At 43.0% G+C, this 19,057-nt stretch overlaps 2 long non-coding RNA genes across 5 annotated transcripts in view; one reads left to right on the forward strand and one right to left on the reverse strand.

The window, feature by feature from the left end:
* The window catches only part of LOC123369404, a 154,158-nt gene that overhangs the window by 85,639 nt on the left and 49,462 nt on the right, over positions 1-19,057 (forward strand). The gene's annotated exons all lie outside the window — the stretch shown is intronic.
* Positions 100-18,393, reverse strand: LOC123369408. The gene is made up of 3 exons (XR_006579037.1): positions 18,276-18,393; positions 2,688-2,823; positions 100-153 (listed from the first exon to the last, which is right to left on the reverse strand). It is a non-coding gene; the product is annotated as an uncharacterized LOC123369408 (long non-coding RNA).

Below are 19,057 nucleotides of genomic sequence, written 5' to 3' on the forward strand. Positions count from 1 at the left end.
TCTGGTTCTATTCAATATATTCATAAATGATTTGGGTAATGGCACAGAGAGTACACTTACAAACTGTGGATGATACCAAGCCGGGAGGTGTTGCAAGTGCTGTGGAGGACAGGATTAGAATTTAAAGTGAACTGGACAAACTGGAGACATGGTCTGAAAAAAATAGGATGACATTCAATAAGGACAAATGCAATGTTTTATACTTAATAAGGAATAATCAATTGCACGCATACAAAATGGGAAATAACTGTCTTGGAAGGAGTACTGCAGAAAAGGATCTGGGGATTATAGTGTATCACAAACCAAATGTGAGTCAACAATGTAATACTGTTGTAAAAACAAACATCGCTTTGGGATGTATTAGCAGGAGTGCTGTAAGCAAGACACAAGGAGTAATTCTTCCATTCTACTCAGCACTGATAAGGCTGGGATACTGGAATACTGTATGCAGTTCTGGATACCTTATTTCAGGAAAGATGTGGACAAATTGGAGTAAGTCCAGGTGAGAGAAACAAAAATAAGTCATGTTTTCTAGACCTTTAATTATGAGGGAAGGTTGGGAAAAATTGGGGTTGTTTAGTCTGGAGAAGAGAAGATTGAGAGGGGACATAACAGTCTTTAAGTTCTTAAAAGGTTGTTATAACGAGGAGGGTGATAAATTGTTCTCCTTAACCATTGCGGACAGGACAAGGAGTAATGAATTTAAATTGCAGCAAGAGAGATTTAGGTTAGACATTAGGAAAAACTTCCTAACTGTCAGGGTAGTTAAGCACTGGAACAAATTGCCAAAGGAGGTTGTGGAATCTCTGTCCATTGGAGGTTTTAAAGAACAGGTTAGACAAACATCTGTCAGGGCTAGAGAATACTTAGTCCTGCCTCAGTGCAGGGGACTGGACTAGATGACCTATTAAGATCCTATCCAATCCCACATTTCTATGATTCTGTGACCATCAAAGTCTGACCACCTGGACTTCTCTGAATTAATTCCCGTTTTAAATTTACTGTGGAATGATCCTTACAAAACATGCATGTAACAAGCAAGTTAATAAGCCTTCTGAAAGATGATAATTCTGTCCAACCAGAGTAATACTGATTTGATTTTATTGGACAAATCAATCCCTTCCTTATATAGTTGTACTGGGTTGTTATAGCTGTGCTTCTGTGTGCTTTAAATAAACTAACTTATGTCACATGCAGTTTCTGTAAAGGTACACTTGAGTCATTCGGTGGATTGTGTGAAGTGTGTTGGTGGGGCTCAGTCCATTTCCCATTGGATTGGAATAAACATCACAAACCAACTCAAATCACTCCCCTACTGTCACTCTCATGGAGAAGACCAGGGACTCAAGGGGGTCCGAGATACTGAATTCCCTCATTAGAAGAGGCCCCTGTAGTAGAAGTTTGAGTCACCTTTGGATAGAGCACTTTGTCTCTGGAGCCATCAGTCTGGCATTGTTCACCAGCATTAAATTAACACTATTTTTAGGTTACATTTGGGAAACAAATGTTCTAATGTTCTCATTGCTTAATTACACCCTATTACCTTTAATAAAGGTTTAGCAGCTAAAATGGGTTTGCTCTGATAGCTATGAATTGGATTGTTGTTTTTTACTTTTATCTGCAGACTATTTTAAGGTGTTCTACCTTTCCTGGACTACCCAAGAGGAAGTTTGTGCACTTGTATTATCTGACGCTGGGAGATGTCTGTTATGCTATTCTGCTATTAGAAGTACATTTCTTGAACAGTTTAAAAATAGCACACTATGGCCTTGGCTACACTGGAGAGTTGCAGCGCTGGTAGTGGCTTTACAGCACTGCAACTTACTCCCTGTCCACACTGGCAAGGCACATACAGCGCTGTATCTCCCTGGCTACAGCGCTGGTTGTACTCCACATGGACGAGAGGAATAAAGAGAACAGCTGCAGCGCTGGAGTGCAGGTGTAAACAGTGATTAATCTTACTACGCTGTAACTGACCTCTGGAATTTTCCCATAATGCTTTTGACTAAAGAACTCTCTTTGTTTTGTTATGATGCCTCTCTTTGTTTTGTTGTGAACTCGGGGCTCCCGGAGCTGCTTATCTAAAAAACAAACACAGCTACTGTTTGCTCGAGCAGAGGCAGGCAGGGAATGTCCACAGCTAGTGTTTGCTTGAGGAGAGAAACAGCACAGCGGGGGGGAGGTGGGGGAGGGAGTCCATCGGAGCAGCTGCTTATCTGTTCTGAAGGCTATTTGCATTTAAGAGTGAATGAGAGAGGGGTGGGGGAAGTGGTCGGAATTTGCAAGGCAGAGTGCTGACACAGTGTCGGCTCCAAAAATCCACTCTCTGTCTCCCCCGCGCTCCCTGTCACACTCCACCCCACCCCCCTCTTTTGAAAAGCATGTTGCAGCCACTTGAACGCTGGGATAGTTGCCCATAATGCACCACTCCCAACACCGCTGCAAATGTGGCCACACTGCAGCGCTTTCCCTACACAGCTGTACGAAGACAGCTTTAACTCCCAGCGCTGTACAGCTGCAAGTGTAGCCAACCCTTATAAAACATTTCCATCTTCTTGCTCTTGCAGTAGAAATGAGTGGGAGTTAACTTTTTTCCTTCGCTGAAGTAAGATGCCTAGCAATATTCAGTAAGATCAGTTCAGGTGCTCTTGTGCTGGTGTGAGCTACTGATGCACATCATTACTTACCTGCTTGTATTCTATGCTGGGGAAGGCAGCGTGGCTCAGGCACAGGGTCAGGAGTCAGAACGAAGGTCTGCTTCTGTCTCTTCCACTGACTTGCTCTCAAAGGTGCCGACTCCATGGGTGCTCCAGGGCTGGAATACTCACAGAAAAAAATTAGTGGGTGGTTAGCATCCACCGGCAGCCAAGCTCCTCTCCCTCCCACCCAGTGCCTCCTGTCTGCTGGCAGCCCCACTGATCAACTCCTCCCCCTCCATCCCAGTGCCTCCTGCACGCCACAATCAGCTGTTCTGCGGCATGCAGGAGGCACTAGGAGGGAGGGGAAGGATGCGGTGCACTCAGGGGAGGGGGTGGGAAGAGAGGGGGTGTGGCCTTGGGAAGGGGTGGAGCAGGGGCAGGAAGAGGCAGGGCGGGGTGGGGGCTTGGAGGAAGAGGTGGCGGGGTGTGGGCCTGGGGCAGAGGAGGGGTTGAGCCCTCCCCCCTTCCCCCACCGAGGTATAAATGAAGTTGGCACCTATACTTGCTCTATTATATTGGGCAAGTCTTTTGGGCTCTTCTGGAGAGAAGGAGTTAGCAAGTATAGCTCAGTCTATTTTATATTTACATTTCATAATGTTTGTACCACGGACATTGTGTCACACACAGTTTTAGATAGCTGATCAGAACAGCCAGAGTTTGACCTTGTAGTCAGAACCTGCCCCAAAATATAGATACAAAATACAAAAAAATTAAAGTTTAAGAAAAATTGCAGACATCTTGCTTTTGAAGCCCTATAAATTAACAGGCACCCTAACCCCAGTAGCATTATCATTTTATAGTCAGAAAAACGGGCACAGATAAGTTTCATGATTTGCCTATGGTCTTACAGGAGGGCAGTGACAGAGTCAGAAATAAGACCAACTCCCCCAGTCCTTCACTTCAATCCTGTGGTCCCCAGCTGTTTTTGTTGAGGATCCCCTTGCCGTGATGGATTGATGGCTAGGAGCCCCTCTTCAGTGTCCCTTTGCACTGCCCTACCACACTTTCATCTCTGTCACTTTTTCTGTTCATTTCCTTTATCTCCTGTCTTTGTTTTCCTTGTTTTGTTTTGTCTTTTGTGTATTTTTCCTTTCAGTTTTCTATCCCTCTCTCCCCCCCATGTGTTTCTCTTTGCTCCCCCGTGCCTCTGAGCTCTCTTAAGCAGCTCCTTCTCCTACTCTTCATAGGGCTGTATACTGTTCTTGATTGGAGGCTGTCAATTGATGCCACTCATTCCTGAGCCAAAATCTGTGCCAGAGGGAAGCTTGGTGTAGGCTGCTCCCATGTATGTGGGTTGTGTCTGCATCTGGTTACATTAGGGGTAGGATGACCAGATACCACGTGTGAAAAATCAGGACGGGGATGGGGAGCAGGGGTGGTAAAAGGTGCCTATATAAGCCAAAGCCCCAAATATTGGGAATACCTATACAATCGGGGCATCTGGTCACTCTAATTAGAGGCCAGTATGGTAGAGAGGGAAGGTGAGGGGCCATCTTGGAGCTGCTTGCTATTTTAGCCATAACAGCAGAAGTTATTTAGGGACAAGTGATCAAGACTTGATCACATTTATAATGTGCAAACAGAATAAAGGCCAAAGAAGTCTAAATAAATAAATATTATATGTGCTTTAAAAGGGCCAATTTCACAAAGCTGAAAACAATTATGAGCCAAATCTGCTGGGAGGAAACATTTAATCAGAAAGAAATGAATGATAATTTTGAATTGTTTATAAGCACTTTACTACATCCCTAAAAATCCAAAATCGAGGGAGAAGGCTGTCCTGATTTTAAAAAACCAACAACCTGGTTTAGTGGGTCAGTGAAGGCAGCTTAAAAATAAAGATATCTGTAACAAATGGAAGAAGGGGGAAGTTGACAGTAATGACTATAAACCAGGAGCTAGGAACTGTAGAAAATTGATAAGGGAAGTAAAGATATACAAGGATAAATCTATGGCCAGCAGAGTTAATGACAATCAGAAGGATTTTTTAACTATATTAGAACCAAAAAGAATCCCGACAATGGCATTGGTCCCATAGTAGGTAGAAATGGTAGAATTATGAATAATAATACAGAAAGGCAGAAGTGTTCAACAAATATTTCTGTTCTGTATTTTGGGGGGGAAACAGATGCAGTCTCACCATGTGATAACACTCTTTCCATTCTGCTAGTATTTCAGGAGGATGCTAAACAGCAGCTACTAAAGTTAGGGCTGATCTACACTTACAATCCTGCTGCCCCCACTGCCTCCTCACCCTTCATTGCCCCAAGCTCTCTTCTGCAGCATTGCACACACCCCAAGCAGGGTCCACTGCTGAGCTGTGGTAACTGTGCCTGCTGCAAGCCTGGTCTCACTTCCCTGCTCTGGGCACCACTTAATGAGGCTGAGTGGGAAAGCTCAGTGCCTTTTCAAGGCATGTCCCTCTCAACTGCGCCTGACTCCCACCCTGGCATAAATCTGGGGGTTGGGGGGAGGAGGATGTGACCCCACGTGCCTCCTCCATGTGTCAGCTATGATTTCATTGTAAAAGTTACCGTGGTGCCTTTGTTTCTGCCTTCGGGAATGCTCACTCTGCTTCCCTCTAGGCAATGAGCATCCAAATGCACATCTCCCTGTCTAAGCCCCCGAGTAATCCACAAATTGGGGGAAGATAGGCATTCATATTCCTAAATTGCATGTGGGGCCCAATCCAGTCACCATATTCAGATGCTGTCTACCAGATTGGGTCCCCTTCAAAATCTGACTGGTGGTGGTGGTGCTGCCCACCTTACAGCTTTTAGCTCAGGGGTTAGAGCACTCTCTCTGGAGAGGTCGGACATCCCTGTTCAAAACTTTTCCTCCTTGCTGGCGGGGCGGGGGGATTTGAACCTGGGTCTCCATGATCCCAGGCAATGCTCTAACCACTGGACAAAAAGTTATGAGGTGGACATCACCTCCTCCTCCTCCAACCATTTTGTGTGGAGCAAGGCAGGTGCTTCCCTCATTCCTGCAAGAATTGCATTAGACAATTTAGGTGCCTGACTCCAGGAGAGGGGCGCCCATTTGTGGAGGTAGGTGCCTATCTTCATGAGAGGTGTGGGATTTAGGACACACTGCTCTTGTTGGTATTTCCCATTGGCTAGCTTAGGTGGCTCCCTGCCTCCTGTGTTGGCTTTTGTGGGTCACATTCTAAGGTCCCTAATGCTCCCCATTCATTGTATAGGGAGCCAAGGCACCTAACTCAGGCTTTGTGGATTACAGTGTTGTTTCTGTGATTTTCTAGGTGCCATGCCACTCACCATTGCAACTCCTAAGTCACTTCATGGACCCCACCCTAGGACATTCATCTCTAGTGCTGAGATCTGGCTGTAGAACGTGAACATAATGCATTTGGGAGTGCTGCCTTGCTTTAGATTCCAGCCTCAATAGTGGTTATCTGGGCTCAGAATTGCCATTGCCCCTTTTCCTCCTCATTCTGAGATGACGCCAGTTGTACTTTATTTGGTTCTTAATTTCAGTGTAACATTGGCAAAATTCCATTTTTCCACTGTAGTCTTCATCTTGTCACCAGAACAGAGTGGTGAAGGCCTTTGTACATGTGAGTGTTCCTAGGCAGAATAAATGCCTTCCGTAAATCCTGGTTCCCTTCACTCTGCTCATCCCTCAGGCATTCCCTGTCAGTACAGAGGTTCCAGTACAGTAAAGCCACAGTGCAGCTTCTGTATCTGGTAAAAGTTCATTCTTTGAGGGCTTTATAAAGGAAAGAAGGCATCTCTTCAATGTAATATTTTCACTATTTAGCAGGTTGTAAATAAGAGGAAAAGTACTTTTGATTTAAAAAAAAGTGTCAATATTAATGTTAAAGGTGCATAATTTCTGAAAGAATTTAGTTCAACTATTCTGACTGTTATAGCTATTAACTTGTTTCAATATCTGCTTATTTACATTTATTTATTCCATAGTAGTGGAGGGTTGTTGTTGTTTTTTTTTTAAGTGTATACAGTAGAACCTCAGTTACGTACACCTGGGGAATGGAGATTGTAACTCTGAAATGTTCATAACTCTGAACAAAACATTATGGTGGTTCTTTCAAAAGTTTACAACTGAACATTGTCTTAATACAGCTTTGAAACGTCACTATGCAGAAGAAAAATGCGGCTTTCCATTTGTTTTAGTAGTTTGTTTAACACAGTACTGTACTGTATTTGCTTTGCTGCTGCCTCATTGTGTACTTCCAGTTCCAAATGAGGTGTGTAGTTGACTGGTCAGTTTGTAACTCCAGTGTTCGTAACTCTGAAGTTCTATTGTAATGATGTGCTTTAGCAAGGCTTAGTTTCATTCCAAAGCTCTTTCTAGCTGTAGAGTCATCCTGGTCTCAGAGTTCTGGTGCCCCAAGTGATGCTTTATAGTACTCTGTGACATGGGCAGTGAAATTGCCTCGTTCCTTATGAACAATGGGTTAACTTCAACTTCCTTGCATGGGCACTCAGCATGAGAAGGGCTGCTCGAGTGGCTCCATAGGAAACGGGTAGGGAGGGAGAATGCTTTTAGAAAGGTTGGACTTCACACCAAAGCCATAGAAAGGTTGGCCTACTGGACTGGAACTGGGGATATTTGGGCTCAATTCCTGTAAATTTCATGTATGACCAGAGGCAAGACACACTTAATCTACTCTGCGCCTCAATTTCCCATCCATAAAATAGGGATGATGATGTTTCTCTATCTTACAGGGGTGTTGAAAGGGTAAAAAAATCCACAGTAAAAAAACATTTTTATCACATGAATTAAATGGTGATGTGCTGAGGTGCTATGGTGATGAGGGCTATATGAGTACCTAAACAGACAGACTGAGTTAAACCACGCACTGCCTTCTGTTCTCCCTCATTATGTTGACTTATTGTGTTTTTTGGTTATAAACACTAATATCTTGTGGACTGCAGCTGTTTTTATTCTGCTGTGTTACTTCACCAGAAGACATACCCTAAGTGGACGCAGACACAAGAGTGGTCTAACTCATGAGTCCTGCGGCCTAAAGCTCCTTTCGGTCTTTCCAATTGCCAAGTAAGGACAAAGCTGATCAACTTCAGGATTTTATTACCTATGAATTTAAGCAACAAGCAATTTCTATTAATTTGTCAAAACAAAATATTAGTCTCACAAGTATTTACTGATTAAACAAAGATGTACATGTGCATTAAATGCAGTCTTCTGGCTCCAGACAAGTTGCCAAACTAGCCCACTGTGTTTGGGCACACTGAGACTACATTTTGGTATTATGTACAGGAAGGGTCACAGGTGCTGACTTTTCAAAGGGCCAGGGGGTGCTGGATCCCCGGGCCAGGCCCCCAAGACCCCGCCCCGCCTCTTCCCACCCAGTTCTGCCCCTTCCCCCCAGGCACACCGTGTCCTCGCTCCTTCCCCCTCCCCACTGTGAAACAGCTGATTGAGGCGGGAGGGAGAAGGGAGGTGCTGATCCATGGGGCCCACCGGTGGGCGCGAGGCATTGCGGGGGGTGGGTGGGAGCTAATAGTGAGACTGCTCAGCACCCACCATTTTTTCAGGGGTGGCCTGTCTTCATGTCAAGAGAAAAGAGGGTTTTGTGGTTAAAGGAGAGGACCAGGAGACCTGGGTTTTGTTCCCAGCTCTTCCACAGATTTGTTACATGCCTTTGGCCAAATCACTTTAATCTCTGTCTCAGCTTTTCAATCTGTATAACTGTGTTGGTAATAGCTACCTCACAAGGGTGCCACGAGGCAAAATTCAGTGTTTGTAAAGCGCAAATGGAAGGTCCTAGGACAGCATAAATCATCATCATCTTCCTTTCTCTTATTGGTGCTCACAGGAGCAGTTAATACTGGATTTGGGAGAGGGCTGATAAATGACAAACAATACCAGGGTTATCTTAAATGTATTATTATAGTTACAAATCATTCTTTCAATTTCTCCCTTCCTCTGTTGCACATATGGCAGCTTCTCAAGCACGACACCCTTCAAGACATCTGAGTTATTGAGAGACAAAAAACTCATGGCCCTTTTAGGGAAAAATTCACCTTTTAAGGTTCAAGGAGTGTTTAGCTTTAATTTGCAATAGAATTCTAAATGTATAGGTCATTGCTTTAAGATTGCATTGGTGCTGAAATATATCTCTGATGGCAATTGGCCAGTGTATATAGGAGAGTGTAAATCAAAAGAAGCACATAATGTTGTTTCTGTGCTGCTTACTGTTCTTGCTTTAGCACTAGCCCAGCTTCTTTCACATGGAGGGGCTTAATGTACTTCACTTAAACTACAGCCAGAACAAGGCAGCATAGAATAAGCCCACCACTGTAATTTTACTTGAAAGGAAACATACAGAAGCTATAGCCAAGTCTTCATCTGGTTTTTTTTTTTTTTTTGACAATAGGAAGTTAATAGAACAGAGAGGCCCTTTCAGCTGCAGAGGAAGGTTATTTCTGCTCTAAGACCCACTGAATCATTCCGTTTGTTGCACACTTCTGCTACCAACAGTGGTCACAGGGTGAAAACACAATAGCTTCCCTTTACACCTGCTTCTTTGTGACTTCTTATCACTCAAGTTCTAGGATTTCTCAGCCACATGATACCTTTTGATAGAAAATATGGGTCAAATTCTTCTCTGTTACACTGGGGCAACCCCATTATCTTCAATGAGTTTGCATTGGTGTAAAAGCACAGGATTCCACATGGTGATTTCAGGGCTATTTATGGCTCCTAATTCTGATTTTGGAGAATGCCTAGAGATTTCCCCCCCTGGGTTTACATATCTTGTTAGCTAATATACAGTAGGCTTGTTTAGTGTTTTCTAATATGTCTCTGTGTCTGGATGAGATTTGTAAAAACAGCTGAAAATCACTCTAGGTAAGACTGCAGTTATAGTGGAAAGAGGGAAACATTTACAGGAACTAGCCAATACATTTTCTATCAAGGTTACATGCCCTCTGATAGGTAAGACAGTCTGCAGCCTAGCAGTCCTCCTGGACCCTCACTGCTACTGAATACTTAGGTACCATCAGCAGGTAAGAGAACCTTCTTCTGCCTATGGATGGCCTGTTGTCATCTCCCACTTTCATGACTACAGTATACTGCACCTACAAGTGAAGTTAGGGTTTCTGAAAAAAATCACGTGGATCAGAACTCAGCAGCCCATCTGCTCACTCTCACAAACTGCTGTGAACATATCACTCTGGTGCTATGGATTCACCATTCAATACCAGATTAGATTCAGGGTCCTGATTCTGAACTTCAAAGCCCTCAATAGACTGTGACTATACTAGTTCAGAGAGAGAGACACATCAGTTACATTCACCAGGAACAATGGAAGTATCTAGCTTAGACTGAAGCTTGGGTGAGTTTGGGACAAAGTGCTCTCTCAGCAGCAGTACCATCACTATGGCATTGAATTTCCTTTCACAAGAGTTGAGAATACCCATAGATCTTACTATGATCAGGACTAAATGCAAAACCCTATCTTTGCATCCTAGTTTATCGCCCCATCCGACTCCCAGAAAACAAACAAAAGACCCTAATGGTGGAAAAATCAGTGCCTAAAATCTCTAAAGTGGAAAGAAAGATGATCAGGGATGTATCTGTTTATATAATCTGTGCAAGGTGTTCAGGTAGCATGGTGATTAATACCTTGATAGATTTACTGCATTACACATTGAATGTCATTTGCCATTCAGCAAAGAGTCCTGTGGCACCTTATAGACTAACAGATGTATTGGAGCATGAGCTTTCGTGGGTGAATACCCACTTCGTCGAACGAAGTGGGTATTCACCCACGAAAGCTCATGCTCCAATACGTCTGTTAGTCTATAAGGTGCCACAGGACCCTTTGCTGCTTTTACAGATCCAGACTAACACGGCTACCCCTCTGATATTTGCCATTCACTATCACTAAGGTCCAGATTTTTAAATGCCTAACTGATTTAGGAGTCTAAATCTCATTTTAAAAGGGATTTAGGAATTTAGGAGCCTAAATCCCATTGACTGCCAATAGAATTTTGAGACTACATTAAAGCACATTAACAAATTGTTAATAAGCAACAGCAGGGACTACATAGACAGACAGTTCGTGGCAGGCTAGTGTGGGATGGATTCAAACCCCAGCTTGGCACAAACTAAATGTTTGTGAAGACAAGCCCTAAATCCCTTTTGAAAATGAGAGTTAAGCTCCTAAATTATTGCTGAACACAGCAATACCTAAATACCTTTAAATCTCTGGGCCTAAGGCCTTGGCTACACTGGTGCTTTACAGCGCTGCAACTTTCTCACTCAGGGGTGTGAAAAAACACACCCCTGAGCGCAGCAAGTTACAGCGCTGCAAAGCGCCAGTGTAAACACTGCCCCAGAGCTGGGAGTGCGGCTCCCAGCACTGTAAGCTAATCCCCACGGGGAGGTGGAGTACCTGCAGCGCTGGGAGAGCTCTCTCCCAGCGCTGGCACTGCAACCACACTCGCACTTCAAAGCGCTGCTGCAGGAGCGCTCCCGCGGCAGCGCTGTACAGCTGCAAGTGTAGCCATATCCTTAGTCTCTTTCAGCATTACTATTTTCTAGCTATCATCCTCCCAGTGAATAGCCATGTTTGGGAATTGCCTTAAATTTTTCCAAAATGAATTTAATTTTGATATTTTCTAGACATTATTTCTCTGTGCTCACTGATGTGTATGCCGCCACCTCCCAATTTAGTATCATTTGCGAGTATCAGTAACATTTACTCCCTCTGCTAGATCATTAACAACAATAGTTAAAACTAGAAGAGCTAACCTAGATTCCTGCAGTATCTCACTAAAATGAACACCTCACCCCACCTCCCACTGATATTTTGCCATATTGTTACCCGTTTTTATAGACCTTCAGTCAGTTTTTATACGCAGGTGTCTTTGTCGTATCCAAGCCAATTTGAATTAATTTTGAGGTACACTGTCAAATCCAAATATATTCCATTTTTATGTGCTCCCTTCATCTGTTGATTCTGCAATTGTCTGATTTATTTGAAATTCATCTTACTATGGCATATGCAGGTTTATTTGAGAGCACATGACAGCTGTTCCCTATTCTTGGTAAACTACGTTTTAGGCAAATCTTTCTGTGCGGAGAAGTCTAAAGACCACAGGTAGGAAGGGTTTAGTTCACAGGAAGTCCCTGAGATGGTTTCGTCATTATAGGGAGATTTCATCTTTTTGTCTGCAGGATTCAAACTTTATACTGCCCTTTTCTGGGTTACAAAAAGCCTTCTAGAGACCTTTTTTTCTTATCGTATGAAACTTCTTGCTGGGGAGATCTAGTTAAAAATTCACCTTTTTCCTGTTAGGGAATCTTACAGGGGTACCTGCTCCTCATTCTCTTTATTGGTGATTGTGGTAGAACTCCTGGCAGCTGTCATCAGTTTAACGAACAACTTAGATGGGATATACATAGGGGAGATACATAATAGTGTATGTTTTACATGGATGGCTTACTAATATATTCTTTTAATCCCAGAGAGGACTTGCATCACATTTTTTAAACACTCAGGACTTTAAGAGAATGCTTTGGACTAGCCATAAATCGGTGCAAAAAGAATGAATTATTCAGCATTGCTTAAAATAGCTTTGTTATTCCAGAAAGCATCTCAGTAAAAAAGTTCTTCAAGCGTAAAGACCCATGAAATAAATATCACAATGGAGGTGAATAATATGACGTCAGCTATAAACCTATTTACTGAAACATGTAAATGGTTCAACAATTGGATATGATTACTCCTGACAATCATTGGTTAGGAATGTGTGTTAAAATGGCAACATTACATAGGTGCAGACACTAAGTGGTGAGGAGAACATGTCTCCACTGAACTTTTTACTGTCTTGTAGATGTAGGGTGACCAGATCGCAAATGTGAAAAATCGGGATGGGGGGTAATAGGTGCCTATATAAGAAAATGTCCCAAATATCCAGACTGTCTCTATAAAATTGGGATATCTGGTCACCCTATGTCAGTGGTGCCCGTGGGCGCCATGGCGCCCGCCGAGGCATTTATGTGTGCCCGCCTAGTGCCCAGCTGGGGGGAGAAGCCATGGCCCCACGCCTGCCAGGGACAGAGAACTCCGGGGCTGCAGACTGCGGGCGCCGGTGTTCTCAGTCCCTGGCAGGCGCGGGGCCCACCTAGTGCCCAGCAGAGGAGAAAAGCCAGGGCCCTGCACCTGCTGGGGACAGAGTACTCCGGGGCTGCAGGCTGCAGGCGCCTGTGTTCTCTGTCCTCCCAGCTTCTCTCTGCACTGCCCAGAACTGGCGCCAAAAACAAAAACAAAAAAACCACTCCGACTCTGCAGAATGGACGGAATGCCGCCCCATAGCATATGCTGCCCCAGGCACGTGCTTGCTCCACTGGTGCCTGGAGCCGGCCCTGCATGTGAGTAAGTGTTGGCGCCCACCACACTCTTCAGAAAACATGAATGTGCTACTGGCCACAAAAAGGGACCACTGCCCTATGTAGATGCCCTCATTAATCCCATTTCATTTAATTCCTGAACCTCACAACAATTCTTATGATTGCACCTCTGCACCATTATCCAAATATATATAATTTAAATATAATATATTATATTTAATTAAAAACCTCTCTCTTTGGATCCCTAATAGCTTTACTGTTTGTAAAGCACTTGAGATTCTCAGACAGAAGGCTCAAGAGAATTCCAAAGTATTATACAAAGGAAAACTCCAGTGTGAGATAAGTTAATCTTCATTGTCTCTAATTACAGAGAATAAAAAACACTTGTATCTTAACTATAATGAAAACTGCCACCCTGGGTATAATGTTCAGTACTTATTATCTAACATACTAAAACAAATCATGGAAGTTTGCCTTTCAAATAGTTAAACTTCATTATAAGTTCTTTTCTTATGCCAATTTTGGGGGAGTTGTTTAACCAAACAACCTTATTGTTAGAGAAGGAAAGTCACTATTACCCAGTTTTATGAATGGCAACCTAGCACTTTTATCCAGTTTATGTATCCCTGATATGATTCATCTCTACCCCAACAAACAAGCCAGATAAAACACAAGTGGGAGACATCTCACCTCAAAACATTCTGCAAGCACTTCCTATATTGTTTCAAAATGAGATAGTTGTACATTAACTTAGAGTAAAAATATGGAAGGAAGCCTTTATGCTGTTGGGAACCATAAATGGATAAGAACATAGTCTACCAGTGTGTTTACTCACAGCTACCAACTGACTTTTAAGAAATTGCTTTATAAAATGAAGATTAGTTCTGCACAAAGGCATCTCATCACAGAGCAGGAAGGTAATAGACCAGAACAAATCTCTGGTGTGATCAGGCAGCGGTGTAGTGCATTTAGTGCTGGACACTGCATTACTTATATATATTAACAATTTATAGGGGGTACAGTGAAGAGCCCTACAGGATAGACTTACAAGCCTTTGTTAAATGCCTGCTAGTTCTCTTATTAAAGCCAGCAGAAAAACTTTCATTGTCTGCAAGAAGAAATGGATCTGACCCTAAAAGGGTTAATATAGATAGCATAGCTAGAGGGATAGAAAAAGGTATAAACACCTTGAAGAGAGAGGAACTACTGAGCATAATAAAAGAGGGTAGGACTAGAATTAAAGGATGAAGTTATGGGAGGAAAACATAGCATATCAGAAAGGACTTCCTGGAAGTGAGATCTGTAGAATAATTTCACAAGGGTGTAATTGTGGCAGCACCATCACTTGGCACACTTAAAATTAAGTATCAGAGGGGTAGCCGTGTTAGTCTGGATCTGTAAAAGCAACAAAGAATCCTGTGGCACCTTATAGACTAACAGACGTTTTGCAGCATGAGCTTTCGTGGGTGAATACCCACTTCTTCAGATGCAAGTGGGTATTCAGATGCAAGTGGGCAGAATACCCACTTGCATCTGAAGAAGTGGGTATTCACCCACGAAAGCTCATGCTGCAAAACGTCTGTTAGTCTATAAGGTGCCACAGGATTCTTTGTTACTTAAAATTAAGTTGGACAAATGAATAGTCAGGGTGATTTTTATGAATTTTTAAAAAATCCTTTATACTGGATTTGTAAAATTTAAATTAAATACCTTTTTAAAAACCCTATTTAAAATTGAAATTGACAACCTATGTTAGTCTAAACTTACTGTAGTCTATGAACATAATAGAAATTAAATAAAAAAATTATATTAAAGCAGTATATATTTGCTGCCAATGTTTTATAGAAAGTCAAACCATTGAACAGGTGGAAGACACTAGCTAAGTACCTGGAACCAGAGTTTGCTGAAGTGGTAAATCAGCTTTTGAGAGCAGTAGTCTCTCCTGCAGGTGCAGAGAAAATACTGTCTTCATTTCAGTTTATTCAGATAGTGCAGTTCAATGACTAATTCAAAAGTTGGAAAACTCACTGGTAGTGACAAAGCGGAAAAGTTGGTTTTCCTGTTCCAAACTATAAATAATAATGAGGTGTGAGAGGATGACATCTGTCACCAGATGCAGCTCTCACTACTGCAGGTACTGGTTCACCTCCCACAGTCTTTGCTAATTTTCAAGCACCTGCATCAGCAGAGGCTGGATACGCCCTTGTTGCTTATCTATCCCATTTGCTAGGGGTGGCAAGTCTGGGGTCCAGCTTGGGAGGGTTTTGCTGATCTCTGCAAAGAGTGCCTCTGCCCAAGGTGACTCCATAGTCTTTTCTCTTTCTCCCCCGGCCCCTCAGCTCAAGGGTGTCCGTCCTGGACTACAACCTTCCCTATGTGTGGGGTAACTGTGCTAGATAGGCTCTCAGTTCTCTTTCCTCAGGGTCAACTGCCTCATGCAATCCTTCACCCAGTACACAATTATCCGCACCATCCCCTTACGTCAGGGGTGATCGATGCCCTCGTTCTCCAGCAAGTCACAGGGTGCAGCTCTCATCACTGGACTGGTGCCTGCTCCTGGTCACTTTTTGGAGGTTAGCTCGAGGCAGACACTCTTGTCTGCACACTGTCACTGTCTGTTTCTGCTTACAGCCCCTCTCTACATTTCAGGAACTGCAGCATCCTTCTTCCCGACTCAACCCTCTGGCTAGGGTGCCATCTGTGTTTCCCCTTTCCGATTATGTGTATCTCTGTCCAACAGTCCAGTCACTTCCTCAGTGGCAAGTGGGGGATGGACTGGGCCCACCTACTACTCTGGGTCCTGACCCAGGGACTCTGTAAACAGCAGCCTCCTGCTGCACCTCTTTAAACTCCTGTGAATGCTGCTATATTTCCCTGGGCCACTTCCCCATGGCTCCAGCACCTTCTTCACCCTCACCTCAGGACATTCAGCTGCTCTGCCCTACAGCCAGCCAGGAGCTCCCTCTTGCTCCTCCGGTCCCTGCTAGCAGCTGCTCTGTCCAAGGCACTTATCATTCTCTCAGCCCTCCAGGGACACAGTTTTTACTCCCTGGCAGCAGCAACTGACTACCTTGGTCTCTGCAGCCCTTTTTATGTCAGCCTGCTGGGCCCTGATTGGCTGCTCCTTGCAGCCTCTCTCCTATTAGCTGCTTCCCACACAGCCTCCCTAGGACTTTATTAACCCCTTTTATGCCAGTGTAGGGAAAACACCCCATCACAACATGTACTGGTTCTGAAATTTTAAAGGACATACGGCTAGATTCTCAAAGATACTTAAGCTCCTAAATTCCATTGAAATCATTGGAAGTTACGAGCCTAAATACCTTTGAGGATCTGGGCCAGAGAGACCAGAACAAGCAATTAAATTAACTAACTACAGATAATACTTCCTTTGTTTAATAAATCAGTTAGTTTAAATGCAAATATTTTTATAACAGGGAAAGTAAGGAAATGTATCACATTTAAGAGAGCATTTTAAATTGTTTATTAGTTAAATAAAACTGTCTTGTGCATTTTAATTGAATTCCAATTTCCATCAAATGCAGCTTGACACAAATTACACGTAAAAAATTAATCCTCATCTAGTAAATAAGAAATGTCATTCATAAAAATTAAGAATCTGAATAAATGTACGTCAAGCTATATACTTGTGTAAACAAATATGTACACATACCAAGAGTCATGGTGGATTCTCCATTACTGACAATTTTTATATCCAGATTGGATGTTTTTCTAAAAGCTATGCTGTAGGAATTATTTTGGGGAAGTTCTATGGCCTGTGTTATACAGGAGATCACTGTGATAATCTAGTCTGATCTGTCCTGGCATTGGCATATATGAAAAATATAGTGTATCCGCCTGATTAGCAAAAAGTAGTACCAAATTATACAAACAAAAATAATCAGGTTTTTTTAGGAAAATAACTAAAAAACACAAATGTAAATCAAGATTAAAATAAATTATTTCAACCCATGTTTTTTGCTTGCTGATTTAAATCAATCCACTATGGCAATAATGGATGTACAATAGGGAACGATCCTACTTTGGCAGAGTGATGAATTAAATAAATCTTTTCTATCTCTAGATTCTTTAATCCAACTGTTTGCAAGATTTATTTACAAACAAATTAAGATTGTTCAAACAATGTCAAGGAGAACTGAGACATGCCTATACATTTTTCCAACACAGGCTATTATAAAACATTTTTCAAGATAGAGCTAGAGCGAACTAGTATAACCCTGGAAGAGGTATTACAGAATGCGTTTCAACCCCTGCTAAATCCAATAAATGCCATCTCACAAATGCACTATTATCTCTAAAAGGCCAACACAAAATGAATTTCTAAAACCCGACAGCATGGGGAGCAGATTTTAGACTAAATAGAAAAGGAAATGAACAGAGAAAAATATGCAGTGGTGTAATCAATTCACTATACCATATCACAGACAGTAGGAGGTTACAGTAACTGTCACAGGCTGGCTGACTCTTTAAGGAGAGTCAAGCTGTCATAGGTTTTGCCCCCACTCTGAACTTTAGGGTACAGATGTGGGGACCAGCTTAGATCTGGTTGCTGCCACCACCAAATGGTTTAAACACAAGTTTATGGGAAAGTCATTTGGAAACTTTTCCTTCCTCCTCCCCACCAATTCCCTGGCGAACACAATCCAAAATCCTTGAATCCTAGGGTTGGAAGGGACCTCAGGAGGTCATCTAGTCCAACCCCCTGCTCAAAGCAGGATCAATCCTCAGACAGATTTTTGCCCCAAATCCCTAAGTGGCCCCCTCAAGGATTGAGCTCACAACCCTGGGTTTAGCAGGCCAATGCTCAAACCACTGAGCTATCCCTCTTAAAGAAGGAGAAATTACTCATCCCCCCCTTTCCTGGCAGGATTGGAGTTTAATTTCCCTTTCTCCCACCAATTCCTTGTGAGTCCAGATCCAACCCCCTTGGATCTTGAAACAAGGAAAAATCAATCAGGTTCTTAAAAAGAAGACTTTTAATTAAAGAAAAGGAGTAAAAGAAATACCTTTGAGAGATTAGCATGCAAGCTGCTCTCACAGACAACAGATTAAAAACACAGAGGATGTTCCCCTGGGCAAAAACCTTAGTTACGCAAAAGAAAACCCAACTTGATTATCCCTCTAATGCAAAAAAACAAAGTCACAAAAGGAAATAAACATAAGCTAATTCATTCCTTCTCTAATACTCACTACCGTGGGTGATTCCTGGATCTTTTCACTCCGGCACAGAACTTAATAAATAGAACAAAGGAAGAACTTCCCTCCTTCCTCTTGAAACATCTTGTGACCTCCTGCCCCATTGGTTCCTCTGATCAGTTGTCAGCTAGGCTAGGTGAACTTCTTAACCATTTACTGTCTGTTTATGACACAAGCTTAGCCTTACCTGTGACCTAACAGTTTACCCCCAGCTGATACTGATCTGGTGACTTAATTGCCATTAGTGACCCCCAGATGTGAAAGGGTCACTCAGGACTACAGAGAGAGGAGAACTCAGTCAGAAGTGGGGGCAGGGTAGGAATTCCCTCTTTCTGGAAAGGGCCTGGTAAAGACAGGCTGAAGAGCATATCATGATCAGTGGAACTAGAGGCAGGGGGGCCATATTCCGGGGAGAGCCTGTTATGGATGGGACACCAGAGGAACTGGGAAATGTCTGAAGTTAGGCTGGAAGCAACATAGCGATACAGCCAGAGCAGTCCACTGGGTTTAATAAAACCTCACTTGTTCAGCTGAACTTGCATTCAGCTTCACTCTTTGCTATTGAAACATGGTGGCAGCATCTCTGCAGTGCAGCAGCTAGCAGCGTGAATCATGAAACTCGGCCTGAAGGCCCAGGAGCCGTGGATTTTGCGGACGCAAACATAGCCCAGAGATGGGCCTGGTGGAAAGAGGAGTCTGAGCTGTTTGCAGACCTGGCCGTGCAGGATGACAACAACAGCAGGAAAGTAAAACTTATATTACTTTATTGGAGAACA

This window comes from Mauremys mutica, chromosome 4 (assembly GCF_020497125.1).
Source record: "Mauremys mutica isolate MM-2020 ecotype Southern chromosome 4, ASM2049712v1, whole genome shotgun sequence".
Lineage (NCBI taxonomy): Eukaryota > Metazoa > Chordata > Testudines > Geoemydidae > Mauremys > Mauremys mutica.